Source organism: Castor canadensis, chromosome 11 (genome assembly GCF_047511655.1).
Source record: "Castor canadensis chromosome 11, mCasCan1.hap1v2, whole genome shotgun sequence".
Classification (NCBI taxonomy): domain Eukaryota; kingdom Metazoa; phylum Chordata; class Mammalia; order Rodentia; family Castoridae; genus Castor; species Castor canadensis.
Window position 1 is genome coordinate 50,682,696 of NC_133396.1, and position 17,050 is coordinate 50,699,745.

General features: G+C 45.1%; 1 long non-coding RNA gene across 1 annotated transcript; it reads right to left on the minus strand.

The window, feature by feature from the left end:
• Positions 1 to 6,718: 6,718 nt before the first annotated feature.
• LOC141413810 (uncharacterized) lies at positions 6,719 to 17,011 on the minus strand. The gene is made up of 3 exons (XR_012438720.1): positions 16,878 to 17,011; positions 10,982 to 11,183; positions 6,719 to 7,126 (listed from the first exon to the last, which is right to left on the minus strand). It is a non-coding gene; the product is annotated as an uncharacterized lncRNA (long non-coding RNA).
• Positions 17,012 to 17,050: the final 39 nt, after the last annotated feature.

Consider the following 17,050-nt stretch of genomic DNA (forward strand, 5'->3'; position numbering starts at 1 on the left):
AATTTACATCAACAAGTTGTGTGTGAAGTATCGTTGGGTCTTATTTAAACTAATAAACTCCTGTGAGACATGTTAGGAAAGGAACACTTTCAGTTCTAGAAGCGTGATTTAAGACCTATTTTGGGTGGTTTTGTAGAGTAGAAAAGGCTGTGGGAGGCCTGGGTTCTCCCCATCCATCCACCTCTAGGTCTCAATTACTCCCAGGAGCACAGCTAACCTCCCTGAGCCCAGTTCTCCCCTGCAGAAGGTAGGAAGAGCAGCCTCTGCCTAGGACACTACTCAGGGTTCAAGAAACTTCTGAAAGCACTTTGTACACTGTAAAAATGCAATGCAAATGTAAAATATTCTTGCTTAATAATAATGCACAAAAAATGATGTGGTGGTGTAGGCTGTTTACCAACACTAAGGACACTGAAGTAGCCTGGGCTACAGAGTGAGTTCGAGACCAACCTGGAGTATATAGTGAGATCCTGCCTCAAAAAAAAAAAATGCTTTTATTAATAGCAGTCAAAATAAAAGAATCAGATTTAAAAAAAATGCTTTTCCTGAAGCTTGCCACATGCAGGCACCATGCACTACACGCTAGGTCAGGGAAGATGCAGAAATACAATGTGCTCCTTTTCATATCTCAATTCTTAAATGCCCAATTTTTCACCTTTAGTTTGCTTTGGTTTTAGGCCAATGGAAAATGTGTGGATTCTGTTAAGTGTGAAACCAACCACAAGACAGGACAAAAGGGAAATTGCAATCACGAATGCTGTCTCCACTGACCCAACTGTACCTGTGAAAGAAAGCATGTAAATTGCTCAGGAATAAAATAAGCAGTGGGCTTTGATGGGGAAAAAAAAAAAAAAAGCCTGAAAATTGGATTGCAGTTGAGCAGCTTTTCTGTCCAGATTTTTCTTCCAAAACATCTCAAGATTGAAACTCCCTATTTGTACATAGCAGGAAAAACATCCAAGCCTTTTCAGAGAAGCATATGCTGGATTCAAATTTATTCTTGTCATTTTTCCCTTCTGACTCGGCTTGCTTCTTTTCAATGCGTTAGACATCACTCTCCACAACGGCCCAACAGCCCCTGTCTCCACACTTCTCTATCTGTGTGCCTTGGTGCAGTGCTGTTCAAATCTGGATGCATGTCACCTGGGAGTTGATTTAAAATTCTCATGTCCAGCTGAGTGCAGTGGTGTGTGACTGTAGTCCCAACTACTCTGGAGGCTGAAGCAGGAGGATCATGAGTTCGAGGCCAGCCTGGACTACATAAGGAGACCCAATCTCAAGTAAGATTATATTCTAATATCCAACAGCACCTGGATCAGTCCTGAAAACTTGCTGAAGTTCTTGACATTCCTCCCAAGGTGACCTTGATGTACGGGAAAAGTTAGAGAGTGATTAAGTGTACCCACTGAGATATAGAAAGGACTTGGGATGCTGGTGAACTAAATGTGACCCCCCCCCCACTTCCTGGGAGGAGGCCACACAGGTTTTCAGTCGTGAGACTTCAGCATTATGCTGGGCAATGCAAGCCTGAGGTCTTTGTCTTTTATGTGTCTAGAGACAGTGAAAAACTTCCACCCCATCCAGAGCTCGGAGCCCTAGGAAAAGCAGGGATGAAACTTGCTCTCCTCTGTGTCCTCTGAGGCTCTTCTGCCTTCAGCAGGTTCTTCTGAGCACTTAGCACATTCTGACTGCTATACCATACTTGGGCTTCCCCAGCAGCACTGCAGGCACAGACCCCAAGAGCAGTTTCTGGTCTTGCAGACCACCTACAGAGTGCTAGACATAATAAGAAAGTTACATCACGTTAGATGCAATATGTCATGATAAGCATTATAGGAAAAGAAAAGGCAGGGCAAGGAGGATTTGGAGTATCAGATTGGGATAGGGTGTGGATGCAATTTTTAATAAGTCTGAGTCTCCTTGAGCAGGCAGGCAAAGAGAGTGAGCCAGGCAGATGTGTGGGAATGAACATTCCAGACAAAGGGAATAGCTAACTAGGGAATAGCTTTGTGCAAAGGTCCTGAGGCAGGAGTGAGCCAGGTATGTTAGAGGAACAGTGAGGAGATGAGGACAGAGGTGACAACAGCTTGAGGTCCATGTGTTTGTACAAGAGTCAGATCCCATGGGATCTTGATTGTTGCCATGATAAGGACTGACATTGGCTTTTATACAGAGATGGGAGCCATTGGAGGACTGGAGTTGTGGGCTGGTGTCAAGAATTCTTGCCTTCATGGGCCAAAGAATTGGCTCATGAGGCAGCGGATTGACTCATGAGACAACAAGGTCGGCACACAAAGTAGGACAAAGTAGGATTTATTAAAGAGAAAGGAAAAGGCTACAGTGGAGCCTGGAAACTGGTGGCTCCCTGCTCAGGTAAATGCTGGGGCTTTTTATGGAAGCTTTAACTCTGGGTTAGGGTAAGGGTTAGGTGAGTTCTTTCCATTGTCCATGGATTCGTGCACGTGGGCTCTCTTCTGTGAGCTGGTCTGTTTGCCCCTTATGGGGGGCGGGGGAACAACCTTGAGAGCATTCTGTTTATCAGCCCTGTGGCAGATTTATGAGGCCATGTGTCTCCTCCTCAGGGTACAGGGCTCATAGTGCTGTCCATGTGGGATGGGATACTCACTCACTCATCTGTCCCTTAGGTTCCCAGATATAACAGGAGCAAAGATGCCTCATGATCTGATGTAGATTTAAAGGATCCTGCTGGCTGCCAGGTAGAAGGTAGACTGTAAGGAGACAGAGTATAAGCAAGGAGATCATGAGGCGGCGGCTGCAAACCCCAGGGAGAGGTATTGGTGGCAGCAGCAGAGCCGTGAGCTTCAAAATGCACCTGTGTACATTTTGAAGATAAAGTGAAAGGATTTAGCTGGGTGCCAATGACTCATGCCTGTAATTCTAGCAGAGATCAGGAGGATCATGGTTTGAACCAGCCCAAGCAAATAGTTCGCAAGACTCTATCTTGAAAATACCCATCACAAAAAAGGGCTGGTGAAGTGGCTCAAGGTGTAGGACCCTGCACCAAAAAAAAAAAAAAAAAAATGTGCTGATGACTGGATCTGCACGTGGTGCAGTAGCATGAAAGCAGCCAAGGGTGAGTCCAAGGGTTTTGGCTTGGAGACAGGGAGGATGAAGAGGCCATTGTGTTAATTCCACTGTAGCCATGGAATTTTAGTGTGTGGAGGTGACTGAGTGACAAGAGAGGCCAGTGCCATGAGAGAAGATTTGTATGAAACAAATCTTATCAAACAAAACAGTTAACATATGCCACCTAATAGGAAGATCAACCTTTGACTTTCAGTCACTTGACCTAATCAAATTTTATTTCTCACGCACATCAAGTTCAGGTGGCCCGAGGTGGTCTAAGGTCACTGCAGTCTTCAGACCGTACCTTCCACAACCACCCTGGGCAGGATCCAGCAGCCAACTTCTACAGGCCAGGCTGAAAGGGACAGTATTGTTCTGGCCACACTCAGCCTCCAGGAGTCTAAGAAACAGCCTAACTGGGTGTCAGAGGGAAAGGAAATGGATTTGGTAAATAACAGTTCAGTCTCTGGGGGACAAAAGCCATGCCTGAAGCAAAGAACAGGAGTTTTGCTGTGGGCATGTGAAGCCTGAGATCAACAGGCATTCAGGAGAAATTCACCAGAAGCATTTGCACCGGAGATAAAAGTGTGGGATCTGTCAGCACCTAGATGGAGTATTTAAACCTGTGATTCAGGGGGAGATCACCATAGGGGTGAACATGGACAAAGGGTGTGTGGCAGGGGATGACAAAGAACCAAACTCTGGGGCCCTCTGACATTAAAAGTTCATGGATAGGAGGAAGAATCAGCAAAGGTGGACACAGGGAACTGGCTGTGAGAAAGCGACATGGAAGCCAGGTGAGGTGCTGCTTCCAGGAGAATGAGCATCAACTGGCTAGGCCGTGGCTGATTATTGACTTTCACAGACAACCATGTAGTATAAAGGCCATTTCCACCATGATGAGAGCAGCTTCCATGGAAGGGTAGGAGCAAGGAGTGATCAGGGGTGTTTTGTAAAGAACGAAAGTCAGAGAGAAGCAGAGACCATGAGGATGGGTAGCACATGGAGTTTTGCTGCAGAGTGTGCTTGTGGGGAAAGTGGTCTAGAACTGGGTTGTGGGTCTGGGTTTTTTCATTAGGATGATTGTTTTCTGCAAATTACATGTAATGGTTTTTTTTCTTTTTCTTTTTTTTTTTTTTGGTGTGGTAAAATATTCATTAAATAAAATTTAACACTTTATTTTTAAGTGTATACTTTAAAAACATTAAGTACACTCACAATGTTGTGTTACCATCACTACCATCTATTCTAGAACATTTTTTATCATCCCAAACAGAAATTCTGTACTCACAAAATACTCTCATTCTGTTCCCCTAGCCTTGACAAACACCATTCTACTCTCTGCCTCTGTGAATTTATCTAGATAACTTATAGAAGTGAAATCATTCAGTATTTATCTTTTGCAAATGACTTATTTCACTTAGCATGTCTTCAAGGTTGCTCTGTGGGCCTGGTGCTGGTGGCTCACATCTGTAATCCTAACTACTCAGTAGGCAAAGATTAGTAGGTTCATGGTTTGAAGCCAGCCCTGCACAAATAGTTCACGAGACCCTATCTTGAAAAAAAAAAAAATCACAAAAAAGGACTGGTGGGGTGGCTCAAAAAGTAAAAGCACCTTCCTAACAAGCATGAGGCCTGGAGTTCAAATCCCAGTGCTGCAAAAAAAAATAAAAGTTGCTCTGTGTTATAGCATGTGTCAGAATTTCCTTTCATTTTATGAATATGTGTGATATGTGTGTGTATATATGTATACATTCTGTTGCAATTAAAGACCCTCTGGTGCCAAAAACAGACACACAAGAGACAGAAAATCTTGACAAGGCAATTTCTCTTCATCAAGAGGGTGCAAGCATGTGCTCACTCCAGCTAAGCAAACATGCAAGCACAAAATGGCCGACAATGGCTCCTCCTTATATCCCTGACGCTGTTGTACCTACCTGATTTGTCCAGGTCAAAGGTTCACAATCTTTCCAGATTGGCCAAAAGGCTTGGGGGATGGGTTAGGGTATACACTTTGGCAGGCAATGGAGTAGTGCAGGAATCCAGAAGAAGAAGCAAGGACCCTTTAAACATGCAAGTCACCTAAGATGGCGACCTGAGGAATTTTTAAGTAATCTAAGAGGTAACAAATACTTTGATAGAAAAGATCATTTTTATTACAATACCACATTTTGTTTGTCCACTTATCCATCAATGGACACTTGAGTTGTTTCTGTCTTTTTTTGTTGTTGGTGGTGGTGGTGATGGTACCGGGGTTTTAAACTCAGGGCCATGTACTTGCCAGGCAGGCTTTCTACCACTTGAGCCACCCCTCACCCTACCCCCACCCAGCCCTTTTTGCTCTAACTACTTTTTTTTTTCTTTTTATTTATTTATTTTTGCTCTAACTACTTTTTGGATAAAGTCTCACCTCACATTTATGCCCAACCATCCTCCTATTTACCCTACCAGCATAACTGGGATGACAGGCACATGCCACCACAACCAGCTTTTATTAGTTGAGATGGGGTCTTGAGAACTTTTTGCCTCTACTGGTCTTAAACCAGGATCCCATCCATCTCCCCCTCCAGAGCAGGTAGGGTTACAGTCTTGAGCCACTATGGCTGACTGCTTCTTCTACCTGTGAATAATGTTGCTGTGAGCCTGGAGGTAGAAATGTCTTTTTAAGGCCCTGCTTTCAATGTTTTTGGGTACATGCCCAGAAGTGGAATTTCTGGATCATAGGTAATTCTATGTTTAATTTTTTGAAGGAAACACCATTCTGTCTTCCACAGCAGCGGTACCATTTTACATTCCCACCAATGGGGCACAAAGACTCCAACTTCTCATCCTTGCCATTCTTTTCTTTTTTTTTTTTTATAATAGCCATTCCAATGGGTGTGAAGGGGTATCTATTCCATCATAGATTTGCATTTCCCTAATGATTGGTGATGTTCAGAATCTTTTCATATGCTTATTGGCCATTTGTATTTCTTTTTTTTCTTTGTTTTTCTCTCTTTTGTGGGAGTGGGGTTTGAACTCAGGGCTTTGCACTTACAAAGCAGGTGCTCTACCACTTATCACACCTCCAGTCCATTTTTCTCTGCTTATTTTGGAGATGGGGGGAGGGGTCTCAGGCTCTATTTGCCTGGGCTGGCCTTGAACTGCAATCCTCCTGATCTCAGCCTCCCAAGTAGTAAGGATTACAGGTGCCCTGCTATATTTCTTCCTTGAAGAAATGTCTATTCAAGTCCTTTATCCAGTTTTTAAAAGAGTTGTTTTGTTGTTGAGTTGCAGATTTTTTCTGTATAGTTTGGATATTAACCCTTTATCAGATAGATGATTTTAAAATATTTTTGCCCATTCTATGGGTTGCCTTTTTTACTTTGTTGACAGTGTCTTCTGATGCAAAATCAAAAGCTTCTATCGTCCACAGCAGCCTCCTCAGATGGATATAAACTCCATCTCAAGGGTTTCTTGGGCTACATAGACAAGCAAAGATTATAGATGGCTTGCCAGGTTAGGGGTTGGAGGACCAGAACCTTCCATGCAGGAAAGTGATGCATGGATGACACGCGCAGGAATTTCAGGTGCTCAGGGTTCTTGAGCCTGCTCTGAGAATGAAAGCACAGACAGACTCTAACAGCAGAGGGCGGAAAGATTTTATTTGTAGAGAATTTAGTTGAAGAAAAGAGAAGAGAAAGACTGCATATTGGGGAATGCAGGGGGACCCAGAAACCGGTGATCCAGTGGGCCAGGGTGGGGAGTGGGGCTTTATAGCCTATTTTTGCATTGCCTGAGGGTGGAGATGCCTTTCAGATGCAAACAGACATTTCCTAGGGAGGTTAAGTGTCTCCTTGACCACTTATCATCTTTTGGGACCTCCTGCAGTCATCCTTCAGTCCTTGAGGACGATGAAGTCTATTCAGTAACTGCTTCCTGCTGACGGGGCGATGAAGGGGCCCGCAGCATCAGGGCTGACTATGAGAGGGGTTGTCAAGGGGACCGCGGTAGTAGGTCGTTTTCATCTCCACCAGAGGCATTTGTAGTTTGATGGATTCTAGGCGAGAAGAAACAAACTTGACAAGTAAGTTTAAAATGCAAGGCCCAAACACAAGCAAAAGAATAATGGCAACTATAGGCCCCAGAAAGGGTAGGAACCAAGTCCTGGAGAGGAGCCAGGATTTTATTTGTTTCCACACCTGAGTTGAAATCTGAGTTTCAAGAGATTGCTCCCAGAGCCACTTAGCCTGTTGGAGAATGTAATCTCTACAATGCCTGAAGTGTTTATATATGTGCAACAGGAGGTATTGGCGATGACACACACCCCCCTCCCCTTGTTTGGCCAAAAGAAAATCTAGGGCCAGGCAGTGGTCCATTACCATACAGGCAAGGGACGACAAAGACCTTTGTATGTCCTTAATAGCCTACCTGGTCTGAGGTGTCCTCTACCACTTTGGTTAGGTTTTTTGCAGTTACACGATTGATTGGCAATCACCCCATAGCTGATTCCAGCAAGGGCTGCAAGTAATGCTGTTATCTCTAAAACTATTAAAGTAACCTCCCTTTTATCCCCATTTCTCTTTTCTTCCAAATGGCTGCATGAGCATGCAGGATCAGGGAGGCATACTTAGAATCTGTATAGATGTTGACTCTCTGTTCTTTTGTCAGTCTTAGGGCTTCTGTTAGGGCCACTAATTCTGCCAATTGAGCACTTGTATTAGGAGGAAGAGGACCTGATTTGAGGATACAAAATTCTGTCACAACTGCAAATCCTGCATGTCTGACACCATTTTTGACAAAGGAACTGCCGTCAGTGCATAATTTTAGATCTGGGTTTTTTAAGGGTCATTCAGTTAAGTCAGGTTGGGCAGCATAATTTCCCATAAGTACCTCCTCACACGAGTGCTCAGGATTTCCCTCTGCCTCTGGTAGAAGGGATGCAGGATTTAGGCTCTGACAGGTCCTTAAAGTTATTTCTGTCCCTCCCAGAAGCTGGGCTTGGTATTTAAGTAGACGCTGTCAGATAACCAAAGTTCTCCTTTTGAGTTTAAAATTCCCCCTAGGTCGCGTGGGGTATAAACCATTAGGGGGTGGTTTAGGATAAGTTTCTGAGCTTCAGATACTAGAAGACTTACTGTGGCCACTGCTCTAAGGCATCCTAGCCATCCCTTGGCTACCTGATCTAACTTTTTGCTTAATTAGCCTACTGGCTGCGGAGTGATGCCCCGGAGCTGAGTCACCATGCCCAAGGCCAATCCTCCCTTTTCATAGACATATAACTGAAACTTGTCTTGTATTGGGAGACCCAGGGCGGGAGCTGTCATAAGAGCCTTCTTTAACCTGTGGAATGTATTTTCTGACTTGTCATCCCATTCAATAAAGGGCTGGGTATGCTTTTGTGCTTCCTTAAGGATTTGATATAAGGGCCTGGCTAGGTCTGCATATCCCAGGATCCAAATTCTACAGTATTCAGTGACACCCAAAAAGGCCCTCAATTGCTTTAAAGTTTTAGGTAGAGGAAACGTCAGGATTGGATGGATTCTATCTTCTCCTATAGGCCTCATTTCTTTCTCCAGGACAAGACCTAAATATGTAACCCTAGACTGACACAATTGGGCTTTTTCTTTAGAGAGTTTATAACCTCTATCTGCTAAGAAGTTTAGTAAGGGCTCAGTGGCTCATGAAATGACAAGCTCATTTGGTCCACAGAGCAGGAGGTCATCTACATATTGTAGCAGAGTAGCTTGTGGATATTGCTATTTTGCCAAGTCTTCAGTTAGAGCTAACTCAAAGAGGTGGGGGCTGTCTCTGAATCCCTGGGGGAGGACAGTCCAAGGGACCTGTCCAGACTTTCTTGTGGGGTCCTCAAAGGCAAAGATAGGTTGACTTTTGGGGCATAAGAGAATGAATAAGAAGGCATCTTTTAAATCCAGGACAGAGGAGTAAGTGGTACCCGGAGGTATTTGGACTAAAAGCATATAGGGATTTGGAACTACAGGATGGAGAGTCACTACTGCTTCGTTGATCAGGTGGAGATCCTGGACTAGCCTCCATTTGTTAGGTCCCTTCCTGACACTGAGAATAGGAGTATTATATGGGCTGGAGCATTCTATTAGCAGTCCCTGTCTCTTTAAGTCTTTGATTATGGGAATTAGCCCCTCCTTAACTTCTGGCTTTAAAGGATATTGTTTTTGATGGAGAAACCAGGAGGGGTCCTTGAGATGAATTAGGACTGGGGCAGCTGTTCGTGCCTGTCCCACAGTGTGTCCATCCATCCACACTGTGGGGTCTACTTGTTCCTCTATTAGGGGCAAGCAAAAGTATTCTCCTGGGGGTAAAAGGAGCTGTACCCCCAATTTAGATAGACGGTCTCACCCTAGCAGAGGAGTAGGGGTTTCTGGGACAATTAAAAAGGAGTGACAGAAATGTAAATCTCCCCAGGAGCAGGCTAAAGGCTGAGTGAAATAATGCTGTAGAGGCTGGCCTGATATGCCTCGAACAGTAACTTTTTTGGAGGTCCTGGGTCCAGGAGAGAAAGGAATAGCTGAGATGCTGGCTCCGGTATTGATAAGGAGGCTGACCTTGTGCTTAACCTGGGGCTCCTCCGCTTTTATGGTGGTTACAGAGCCTGGGTGAGAGGCCCAGGGGCCCATCACTGGGTGGGAGGCTCTGGCTTCGGTTCCCCTGGGAACCAGGGACAGTGTGCCTTCTAATGTTTTCCCCGACAAATGGGGCAGGGTCCCAGAGATAGCTTTCTCTGGGGGCACTCCCTCCTAAAATGGCCAGCCTGTCCACATTGAAAGCATGTCTTCAGGTTTGGACTTTGCTCCAGGGGAGCCTCTCTGAGCGCTGCAATCATAGCCTCCTGACACTTATCCTTTCTCTTTTCCCTTTCCAGGTCCTTCCTTTCTTTTTCTAAGTCCCTGTTATAGTGTACAGATGTGGCTACACGGACCAATTGGTCCAGATCTCTGCTCCCATCAGCCACCAATTTCTGAAGTTTTTACAGAATCTGATGTGACTGTGTTAGAAATTTATCTTTTAGGACGATTTCCTCTTCCTGTGACTCTGGTACAATGTTGGTATGCTTTTGTAAAGCATCCTTAAGTCTCTGTAGGAAAGTTACTGGGGTTTCTAAGGGGTCTTGCTGTATAGCTGTGACTTGGAAGTAATTAAGAGGTTTTACCTTGGCTCTCCTTAGACCCTCAAGAATGCAGTGGATGAAATGGTTCTGACTCCATTCATCCTTGTCATTTTCAGGGTCCCACTTAGGGTCATACCTAGGCACTGCCTGATCTCCTGTTGGAATTGGGAATTGAGGTTCCCTGTTAGGTATTCAATGTCTTTGTCTTTCTTCTCCCTCCCCCTTCTCCTCCTGTGAGGGCCCAGTCTGAGACAGGGCTGTAGGGCTGCTTTTATCTAAGTGATAATTGTCTCCAGCTGTGACTGCCTGATCTAGTACCCACTGTTTCTCCAGAGAAGTGAGGGTCTGAGATAGCAATAGCATTACATCTTTCCAGCTCTGTTCGAAGTTTTGGCTGACTTCTCTAAATGCCTGGATGTACTGATCTGGGTTTTCTGTGTAATTTCCTAAATCCTTTTTTATTTCTTTAAGTTCACTCACTCTAAAAGGAACATGAGCTCTGTCCCCTCCAGGAATTAACTGGGGGGGTAGAGTCCTGTGGGACAGCGTGTAGTGTGTGAGGTGGCTGGGTAACGGGAAGAGGGGGAGCTGATGGAGCATTAGATGGGTTTTTTGGTTCAAGGGAGTTTGGGGGCTTTTTGGAAAGGGTTACCATGGTCTGGGTATCTAGCCTGCATTTGTTTAGCCATTCTGGGTGATCTCTTAGGAAAAAGAACAGTTGAATATATGGAACTTCGCTCTACTTTCCCTCCTTTTTACAGAACATACCTAACTGAAGAATGGTATTATAATTAATGCTCCCTCCTTCTGGCCATCTTTCCTCATCTCCCAGAGGATACTGTGGCCAAGCCTGGGTGCAGTAAAACTTGAGTTGCTTTTGCTGAAGACTTTCTGGATCAAGATCTTTCCGATGTTTTAATAAGCAGGCAAGGGGGGATCCTTCCTGGATCCTTCAGGCTTGATTTCCCATCTACAAAAAGGGAAACAAGGGAAAATTGGTCACCTTAACAGAGGTTTCTCCTTTTATCTAGGCATCCCCAGATGAGGAGAAACTCTAGCGGGAGAGGGCGTCCCGCTCTCCCTTGCTCCTTTCACTGCCACTCATGGGTAGAGTCGTGGAGGATTTACAGATAGACATCTCAGTTGCACCCACCCCCCTGAGATGATCTTTGACCAATCTCTCATCTATTTTGACTTGCCTGTTTGCCCTGCAACCCAGGTAGGCCTAGTTGTCCTCTACCAGCTGAATGCTTGTAATTAAAAAATAACTCTATCAAAGTAACCAAAAGGGCTTGCATGGCCAGAAGAAGGACCCCTTTAGAGGCATGGATGGGGACTCCTGATGAAGTAGACTTTTGTTCCCCTATATATCCTGTGAGGCATATATGCTTTTTATGAAAAGAGAGAGTGAGAGCATCTGGAGGCTTTTGCTCTGGTAAGGGGTAAAAAAACAGAGACCTGAGGTTTTTGCCTTTTAACTGTTTTTTTTTTTCTTTCCCTGATGGCAGGGTGCAGAACCTGTTTAACCAGTTAAAGTGATGGTTGACAAAGACAGCAAAACTCCCTGAAGAAAGAAGCTCACTGCTGTTTAGAGCAAAGGGGGGAGGGGGACACTCATCCTGAACTGCCTGGGAAAGGGGAAGAAGAGGCTGAAGGTTTGGGGGAAAGAGAGTTTCCAGGCTCAATGCATGAGGGATTATTGGTCATCCCTGCTGTCCAGGTCGATCCTGTCTGAGGGCAGTACTGCAGCACTGGAAGCAAGAGGTGACCTCCACTCTTGGCCATGGAAACCATGAAGGAATCGTAAGAGATCTGATTGTTTGCTGCAGACATGGCTGGAGGGGTCCGAGACTTGGCCGCCTTTGGAGCCTTGGGGCAGGTCAGGAAGTTGCGTCTCCAGCCTTTGGGTGACACTGAGGAGTGCCCCAGCCAGAACACCTTTTTTGGCTTGAAGACAAACTTTCCTTCCCACCGGCTGTTTTTTGGATCTCCCCTTAAGCAGGTCAGATCTTGAAAGAGAGTGTTAGCGTTTAAGGAGAGGAAAAAAGAAAAAGCCTTGGTGCACTGAAGTCGGGTTCTGCCCACGTAGCCTTGGCAGTGTGGTATAATCCCCCACCTGGCATCCGAGTTTCCTCAGATTGCCTGCTGTACAGCTGTAGTGGGCTTGGAGCTTTTCCTCAGTTTCCCAAGGGAGAAACCCTCCTTAACAAGACAGAGAGAGAGAGAGAGAAAAAGTTGACCTGAGAGTTCCATCATCACTAGGCTGTGGTGGTGGGGGGGGTCTCTCCTGGAAAATAGACTCCACCGGAGTGCTGGATGCTCACGGTCACATTCCTAGGCAGCCTTTCCCAGTTTGGCACAACCTATATCGACCTCAGGTAATGGCTGGTCCCTTCGTGGTCTCCAAATATGATGCACAGATGACACGCACAGGAATTTCAAGTGCTCAGGGTTCTTGAGCCTGCTCTGAGAATGAAAGCACAGACAGACCCTAACAGCAGAGGTTGGAAAAATTTTATTTGTAGAGGATTTATTTGTAGAGAAGGGAAGAGAAAGACTAAAAACCCTTGGTCCTTCCTATTATTGCTTATACTCTCTCTTCAACAAAATTAGAGATAAGGGCAAAATAGTTTCTGCCAGGTAGCAAGGGGGTAGGGGGGAGAGGGAGGGGGTGGGGAAAGGGGAGAGAAATTACCCAAACATTGTATGCACATATGAATAAAGTAAAAATTAAAAAAAACAGAAGAGAAAGACTGCATATTGGGGAATGCAGGGGGACCTGGAAACCGGTGATCTCATGGGTCAGGGTAGGGAGTGGGTTTTATAGCCTTTTAGCATTGCTTGATGGTGGAGATGCCTTTCAGATGCAAATGGGCATTTCCTAGGGAGGAGAAGTGTCTCCTTGACTTCCCATGGTCTGTCCTTCAAAAGGCCAGATGCCTAGAGAAAGCTTAATGCTTGGTCATCTCCCTTGATCTTGAGGCAAGCCCATTTCCCATGTTATTATTGAAGAAATGGAGGCCCACAAGGATTGTTATGGAAGCAGACACAGCAGTGAAGATGTCAGGATTCTTGGAAGGTGAGTCATTTTCTGTGGGGAATGGATTAAAGCCCCATAAGAACCGGACACAAGCAAAGCAAGATGCAGTTAATTGCTTTTACGTGTAGGCTGGTAAAAGCTAGGCACAGCCCCCAGCCACAAAACGGGGAAAGCAGAACAGCTGCTTCTCCTAAGTTGTGTTCAGAGAATTAAGAACGCAGCTTTCTCCTGTTGCAATGTCATGCCCCTCCCTGCTCCGCCCTGTTTGCTGCTGTTTATGAAAGACTCTTGAAGGAGGAAGAGGGGCTTTTGCTTGGCTTTTTGCTTTTTTGGGCTTTTGGCTGAGCTTTTTGCTTTTGGCTTTGGGGAAGAAGCTTTTACTTTGGGCTTTTGCTTTTTGCCTTTGGCTTTGGGTTTGGAGGGTTTTTTGGGTTTGGCTTGATTCTTTTACTTTGGGCTTTTTGGTGTTGGGAGCTTTTGGAAGGAAAAAAGAATTGTTGAAGGGAAAAATTACTGCAGGGAAAAGAATTACTAAAGGGAAATTGCTGAAGGAAAAAGAATGGCTAAAGAGGGGTTGATATAAAGTCTGCACCGAGATCTTTAACATAGGCTTCAGAAAGCAAAGCTAAGAAAGAACTTCATACATAGGCCTTAGGAAAGCCAAGCTAAAGAAAAGCCAAAGAGAACATGGGACAGTGCACAGTGCAAGTCTAAAGACCAAGACTTTAAGAGTTAAGCATATGCAGGTTGTAGGCCTGGCTGTTTGCAAGTTTGAGCACTGAGGCTTTGAGAGCGCTAAAGAGAGATGGAACAGTGCAAGCCTGGGGGGCAAAAGACTTTAAGAGCGATTAAGCTAAAGATAAGCTAAGAGCAAACATGTAACAGTGCAAGCCCAAGGAAAGAGGTTTTAGGCAAGGTTTTAAAGAAGGTTTTAAAGAACTGCAAGGAGTAAGGCCTTAAAGAATTAAGATAGAGAAAAGAAACAATGAGGGTTGTGTGTCTCCACTGGAGTGCTCAGCACAGCTGACCACACTGTCTGTCTATCCTGTGTCTTATCTGAAACCTCCAGTCGGCCCCCCAGTTAAGCCCAGTTAGGTTCGGTAATAACCAGGAGTGTGAGAGAAAGCTCACTCTAACAAGGGAGGGAGTGAAAAAACAGTGCCTCCTCCAATTTTCCAAAGCTTCCATTTCCCCAACCATAACCTGGAAGTGACTAGGCCTATCTGGGCACAGGGTGGTGATAAAGAAGCCTCTGACAGACACATCATTGATGAAGTTGGAAACAGAAAGGACTTTAAGACCCTCTTCTGGGCCAGGACTCCTTAGGCCCACACAACTACATGGACCTCCCCAGTTCCCAAAGTGAACTCTCTTGAAACCTCTCAGAAACATCATATGAATGTATTCTGCCTACAGTCTACCATGTTATTTTGGAGGTCATTGGGCTTAGAGTTGCTAGCCCTAAGTTTAGTTGTCATCTCTGCCATTCAAGAGCTCAAGCACCAGGCCAGGAACTTGACATGGCTCATAAGCTCAGTTCATAAATAAATGGTTAATAATGAGAAGCTCAGAGCTTGCAAAACCCCTTACCTACTCCAGAACCTAATGCATAGTAGGTGTTCAATAAACATGGGTTGAATCTGAGGAGGGATGTAAGACCCACAGAAAAGAAATGACTTCCAGTGGCTTTGGTATTTATGGAGAACTTATCAGCAGTAAACTATATATCAAGTATTCCACAGACATCATCTTATTTCATTTTTACAGCAATCACATTACTCCCATTTTTAATTGCAGATACAGGCTCAGAAAAGTTAAGAAACTTAATGACACTCATATAATATGAATCTAGAATTTGAATATGGGTACGATTTTCAAGGACCTGCCTTCCCCTCCCAACTTTTATTAAAAACATACAGAAAGCCAGGCGTCGGTGGCTCATGCCTGTAATCCTAGCTACTCAGGAGGATTTTGGTTCAAAGCCAGCCTGGGCAAATAGTTCTGCAAGACCCTATCTTGAAAAACCTGTCATAAAAAGAGGGCTGGTGGAGTGGTTCACAGTGTAGGCCCTGAGTTCAGACCTCAGTACTGGAAAAAAAAAAATCAAGACAAAAACATACAGAAAAGTTGAAAGAGTAATTGAGTAAACACCCCCATACCTTTCCCCTAGACTCAACAATTGCTAACATACTGCCACATTTATTTTAGTATGTTTTTGGTAAATATATATGAGAGTAAGGTACAGACATGATGACTTCTCAACCTTGTTGCGGACTGAAATTTTTGTCCCTGCCCCCAATTCATGTGTTGAAGCCCTAACCTTCAGTGAGATGGCATTTGGAGATAGGGACTACAGGTGGTCATTACAGGTGTTGAGAAGTATAGGGCACTATTCGTGATGGGACTAGTTGCCCTAAGAGACACCAGAGAGCTTCTGCTGAGAGTGAGCTCCAAGACAAGGCCACATGAGACTGCAGCAAGAAGGCAGTCCTCCAAGTGGCAGAGCACTACATAGCCAGCATAAGGCCCTGAGTTCAAACGCCAGGAGTACTGTGGAAAAAAAAGCCCTCTACAAACTAGGATGAATGAGGGCCCTCATCAGAACCTGAGCAGGCTAGCACCCTGATCTAGGACTTCAGCATCCGGAACTGTGAGAAAATAAATTTCTGTTGTTTAAGCCAACAAAACTATGGTATTTTATGGCAGTCAGAGAAGACTAAGACAAGCACTGCATGTGCTTCTGCTAAGCGCAGACATTCTCCTACGTAATCACACCGCCAAAAATTAGCAACAGCATCTTAACACTCAATATTCTAGTTAAATTCTCAAGTTGTCCTCGAGATTGTCTTCTCAAAGCTTCTTTCGTACTTTTTTTTTTTGTGGTACTGGAGCTTGAACTCAGGGTCTTTACCTTGAGTCACTCCACCAGCCCTTTTTTTGTTAAAGGTTTTTTTGAGTTAGGGCTGTGCAGAACTATTTGCCCAGGCTGGCTTTGAACCGCCATCCCCCTGATCTTTGCCTCCTGAGTAGCTAGGATTACAGGCATGAGCCACTAACGCCCAGCAATATTCTTAAATCTAGAACAGTCCATTTGCTTTCCCTGTCTTCACCCAGTCACGGGCAATTTTGAAGAGTCCAGGCCACTTGTCTTATTAAAACGTCCCACTTTCCACGTCTGATATTTCCTCATGACTAAACTCAGAAACTGTTTTTTGGCAAGAATTCCACATAGGAGACGTTGTCTACACTGCATCACATCAGGAGGCATCAGACAGCAAGGAGAGCTAAGTTGGAGCACTTAATTAATAGAGTACAAATTGAACCACCAGGCTTTCATCTCGGCGCCTTTTCTATTTTTTTTTTTTCTTATTTGGTGGTGCTGGAGGTTTGAACTCAGGGCCTCACTACCACTTGAACCACTCTACCAGTCCCTTGTCTGTGTTGCATATTTTCAAGGTAGGGTCTCGTGAACTAAGGCTGGATTCGAACCGTCATCCTCCTGATCTCTGCCTCCTGGGTAGCTAGGATTACAGGCGTGAGCCACAGGCGCCAGCCTCAGCACCTTTTCTTTACACTAGCAAATAGAACAGCGACTCCCGTTCAGGGTTCATCACTTTAGACTACCTCTCTCTCCCACGCGGGCTCTGGCGGGTCTCAGCCCTGGTCCCTAACGGCATAGCCCAGGCCCGGCCGGGCCCAGCTAGCTGTCTGCAGCCCAGCAGGCTCAAAGGGCGGAACCAATGGTATCTGGAACTGCGCTCTACGTCGCCTGCCCGGACTCTGAATCCAGGGACACC